The sequence below is a fragment of the Phascolarctos cinereus genome, unplaced genomic scaffold, assembly GCF_003287225.1.
Source record: "Phascolarctos cinereus isolate Bilbo 61053 unplaced genomic scaffold, phaCin_HiC Scaffold_726;HRSCAF=1367, whole genome shotgun sequence".
NCBI classification, from domain to species: domain Eukaryota; kingdom Metazoa; phylum Chordata; class Mammalia; order Diprotodontia; family Phascolarctidae; genus Phascolarctos; species Phascolarctos cinereus.
The window spans coordinates 309,650,696-309,655,965 of NW_027556098.1; the positions used below are offsets into that span (position 1 = coordinate 309,650,696).

Below are 5,270 nucleotides of genomic sequence, written 5' to 3' on the forward strand. Positions count from 1 at the left end.
ACTCCACACATCAACGCTGGGGTTGGGAGTGAGAGCAGGTCATTCTATCCCAGTCACAAAATGATAAGGGTCTTTCAACAGACCACCAGATGATCAGGTAGTCTCTGGTAAGGCAGTTCTAATGAAGCAATGAGAACATTACAGAAAAGTGTAGGGGAAAGGGAAGTCAAGCAGCAGAGGCCCCTTCCCCAAAACAAAACTGGTCTAGTACTTAGTACTGCCCATTCTTAGGACAGGAACAGACATCTCCAGAGGGGACTGGTGCCTGCGAGCTCTGAGACCTCCTTACTTGGGCCTTACTTGGCCCGAGGGTTTCTGAAGTTCCTTCCAGGAAATTTAGCCTTGCTGTCCAGCTCTTTCTCAGTTCTGAAAAGGTTTTCCAGATACTCAGATCAGCAGGGGGCCTTCATCTTCCCAGCATAGAGAACCACCACCAGATCTGCAATGAAGGTATCCTCAGTCTCCCCAGAATGATGGGAAACCATTACTCCCCACCCACTGAACTGGGACAGCTTGCACACCTGGAGCGATTCAGTCATGGAGCCAATTCACTTTGAGTAGGAGGTGACTGCAGGCTTTCTCATGCACAGCCTTTTCAACATGCTTGAAATTGGTCACTGTGAGATTATCCCCTAGTACCTGCAGTAGCAGTGAAATCTTTCCAAGCTTCCCAATCATCCTGGTCAAAGGGATCTTCAATAGACCCCACTGGATAGTCCTTGATGAAGCTCTTGTAGAGGAGATCCCCCAGCTCAGAAGGGGAGATGTATCTGCTGGAATCATTAGGGCACTTGAAGTCCAAGTCATATTTGCCAGATTGGAAGAATTCTGAGGCAGCAACATCCATGCCACTTATGACTTCATCAGTATAGCCAGCCTTACCAATAGCACTCTTTTGTAGCCCCAGAACTTCTTTATTCTCCAGGATGTCAGAGGCAAAGCCACTCTCATTCCCTACATTGGTGGTATCCTGTCCATATTTCTGCTTAATCATGGTCTTCAGGTTGTAGTAGACCTCAGTTCCAATGTGCATGGCTGACCTTGCAGGCAATGATGAAGTCACCCTGACGGTTCAAGCCTTCAGTGTGATCGATGGTGGTAACGAGCTGGCAATGCCGGAGTTCATGATCCTCCCTGTTGGAGCAGCAAACTTTAAGGAGGCCATGCACATTGGAGCTGAGGTCTCTCTTGCCTGGATCTTGTAAATAGACATGTTGAGTTTCTAGAAGGAGCTTCTTCCACTTGGCTCAGAGAAACTGGAGAGCAGTTGCTGATGGAACATCCAGAGATGGGATTCACAGAGTTCCCCAGGAAAGAAGTGCCTAGGAGTAGTAAGTTGACCACCAATTTGGGAAGAATCTGTCATTGTTGTTATTGTTGGTGTTTGTTCTATTCCCATTGCTCACTAATGGCCTGTCAGAATAATGGAAGCTTCTGGAGGAATGAGAAGATTTTCACTTGAAGCTTCCTGACATTCCTGGGGGATGAAGGAGAGCCCTTATATAAGGGCTACTGTTGAGAAAGGAAGAAAGAAAGAAAGAAAGAAAGAAAAGAAAGAAAGAAAGAAAGAAAGAAAGAAAGAAAGAAAGAAAGAAAGAAAGGGAGAAAGGGAGAAAGGGAGGAAGGAAGGATGGAAGGAAGGAAGGAATTAAAGAAAGAAAGGAGGAAGGAAGGAAAGAAGGGAGAGAAAAGGGAAAAAAGAAAAAGAAAGAAAGGTAGAAAAGAAGAAAGAAAGAAAGTGAGAGAGGAAGAGAGGGAGGGGAAAAGGGAAGGAGAAAAAGAAAGGAGGGAGGGAGGAGAAAGAAAGAACTCAAGAGAAAGAAAAAAGAAAGGAAGACAAAGAAAAAAGATCCTTTTTTAAAAAAAAATTTTAAGCCCACAATCTCAAGAAACAATCAAATGCTGAAACAAAAAACAAACCAAACAAACAAAAAAAAAGCTTGCCTGGGCCTGCTGCCCTGTGTTAGCCACCTCCAGGCAACCCTCAGCAGGCACTTTCCTTGCCCGCCTGGGGAATCTCCAATCTCCTAGAAGAAAAGGATAAAACAACACAAATTCTCCAGGAGCTCATTATTTAAACAGTTCCAGGAGCTGCTGTGGACTGCGGTGACTTTGGGAGACACACAATCTTATCTCCAGGGTGAATAGGACCATTTGTTGTTTACTGTCCAGGAGAGCAGGGGCTTCACAAAAAGAACAGGAGAACTCGGAGGAGAAGGGAGCCAAGAGCGAGCAGCTGATCTAAAAATCCTCCTCACAAACAATGGCATCTCCGTGGATGAGCTGCAGCCCCTTCTGAAAGCAAAAGCACCGTCTGAGGAAATTGGTCTTTTGTGGCTCTGGCAGAAGCAACCTCGATAAAAGCTGGCCTGGCCCCGACCCTTCACCCAGCATGCAAACGAGAACCCGAACTTGGCAGGAGGTTGGAAAAAGTTTGGTGGGCTATTTATAAAAGTCCAACTGAACTTAGTGGGAACTCCCGCAAGACCTCTCCCACTGGGGGTTAGCCTGGGCTGGGATCCAGCCCTTTTTGGGGCTGACTGCTTAGCTCTCCCGCTCCCTATCCCATCCATGGCCCACGGTGGTTGTGGTCTCTCTTCTCTTTGTCTTGGCCAACCCCAGAAGAGGTGGCTGGGTCCTGAGGGATTCTGAAGTTTCCTTCATGTTTTTTGAAGTTGGTCTATAAATAAAAACTTGCCTGAAGCTTTGAAGTGGGTGGACCCTAAGCCCTGCCCTTATTTGAACTGGCTTGGCTGTCCTCATCCTAGTGGCTTGGTAGGGATAGGAAAACACAGAAGGGATATAAACCCTAAAGGGAATTTGGACACCAGCCTTCCCCTTCCCCTTAAAGAGGAGCCGCGAGTGTTTCCTCCACCCTTTCCAATCCCTAAATCATCTTACATTTTCTTCTTTTCCATCAGCCTTAGACTTCAGAGCAGAAGGTCTTGCTTTTTAGAAAACATTTTAATGACTGTATTTCCACATATCTGTTTCCTTTGTAATCTTATATATTTTATTTTGTATGTTTAATAATGTTATTCTGAGAAGGGGCTCATAGGCTTTACCAGACATACCCACACAGGCACACACACACAAAGTTAAGAACCTCTAATATAGATAGTTCCAAGTGGATTCTAGTAAAAACATGACTTTCAGAATTATCTATTGCCTCCTCCCCCAACCCTACTCCCACCCCCATTATAAACTCGGATACAACATTTGATCCTCAGAGTTCCTTAGAACAAGCCTTGGAACTTCTGGTTTTATTGGCCCAGTATATTTGCAGATGCGTTTTCCCTTTCCCTTAGTAGGGTAGGAGGAGGAGTGGCTAGAGGGCGGGTTAACCAAGGGGAACTGAGCCCCACTTACCAAGAGGATTAGAGCTGGGTTATTGGGAACCTATTCTATACTTTGGGTAACCTTCGCTGTTGGAGTTTTGTACTGTTTGCTTTCTGTAACGTCTGTCCTTAAGCAGCAAAGTAAGGCCATACTCCTTAATTCAGCTATGGCTCAGTAGGGCTAGCCGGTGAAAGACTTTCATCTCTTGCCAAGCCAGGATGTGTCCGAGACACCAGGTACCCCAGGCACTAGGGAGAGGCTGGTAGCAGCTACGTACCATGGATTGCTCCTCCGTGGCTGTGGAAAGTACAGGCCTATTCACATACAGTCATACCTCACGAAGGTGGACCTAGGCTCAGCTCTGTAGGTGCTTTGCAGCCCCAGCTTCAGCTGTGTCTAGGGATGCTGAAGAATTTAGTGGGTTTTCTTAGTGAACAGAAGCAGAGAGCAAGATTACATCAATCTACCAAGAGGTATTTATTAAGTGTGTATTATGTACCAGGCATCGTGCTAGGCACTGGAGATACTAGTACAAAGAACCACTCAGACCCAAGAATTAATGATGTTGGTGTGAATTCCCAGGCTCACAGGCTTATAGATTTAGTGCTGAAAGGGGCCTTAGAGGTCATGTTGGCCAAGTCCATCTTTTCCAAATGAGGAAACAAGAAGGTTAAATGTCTTGTCCAAGGTCACATGAGTAGTCAGTGGCTGAGACAGGATAATATAATGATATTCATGTCGCACCTACTGTGTCTCAGGCACTGTGCTGAGCACTTTACAAATATTATCTCCTTCTATCTTCACCATATCCCCAGGAGGCAGGTGCTTTTATTATCCCCATTTTGTAACTGAGGAAACTGAGGTTAATTGATCTGCTCAGGGTCACATAGTAAGTGTCTGCAGTTGGATTAGAACTCAATTCTTCCTGACGCCAAGCCCGGCACTCTATCCACTATCCCACCTAGCTACCTCCAACCTCCAACCCCAAAATAATTCTATATACAGTTATAATGGCATAACAAAATAATTCATTTGTAAATACTAATAAGAACCAATTTTATGCTTACTATGTGACTACTGGAGGCAGCTAGGTGGCTCAGGAGATAGGGTGGTGGGCCTGGCATCAGGGAGACCTGAGTTCAAATTTGGCCTCAGACACTTACTAGCCTGACCTTGGCCAAGTCACTTAACTTGTGTTTGCCTCAATCCACTGGAGAAGGAAATGGCAAACCCCTCCAGCATCTTTATGAAGAAAACCCTTTGGATAGCATTGCTGTTTTATGATTCACAGGATCAGGAAGAGTTGGACACAACCGAATGACTGAACAGCAACATGTGCCTGCTAGGGTTTTAAGTCATCGTCCTTGAGCTCATTAGAACTTAGGCTCTCATTTGTCTGGAAGACCAAGCAGGCAGGCACAAATATTATGGCCATTCCTGGGAGTGGGGTAGAGGGAAAGAAGGATTGCAGGGTCAAGATAAATCCTGCTTTGTGCCGCCTTTCCCCTTTTATTTTCACCAAAGTACCTAAATCATGTTAGAATGAATTGTAAGGGACAGGTGGCCTCAAAAAAGGAAGGAAACGTGTTTATCATGCACCTAGCGTGTGCCAGGCATCATGCTGAGCACTTTACAAACATTATCTCATTTAATTCTCAGGACAACCCTGTGAGGTAGGTGCCACTGTTACTCCCACTTTATAGTTGAAGAAATTGAGGTTAAGTAATTAATAACAACAGATAACATTGACCCTGTGCCAAGCATTGCGCTAAATTCTTTACCGTCATTATCTCATTTGATCCTCACAGCAACCCCAGTGGGTAAAGTGCTGTTATTATCCCCATTTTACAGATGAGGCAAACAGGGGCTAAGTAACTTGCTCAGGGTCACCCAGCTAGTAAGTTTCTAAGGCCAGGTTTGAACTCATGTAC

The 5,270-nt window shown here is 45.3% G+C and overlaps 1 pseudogene; it reads right to left on the reverse strand.

Moving 5' to 3' along the window:
• Positions 1–296: 296 nt before the first annotated feature.
• On the reverse strand, positions 297–1,033 carry LOC110210747 (alpha-enolase pseudogene; annotated as a pseudogene).
• Positions 1,034–5,270: the final 4,237 nt, after the last annotated feature.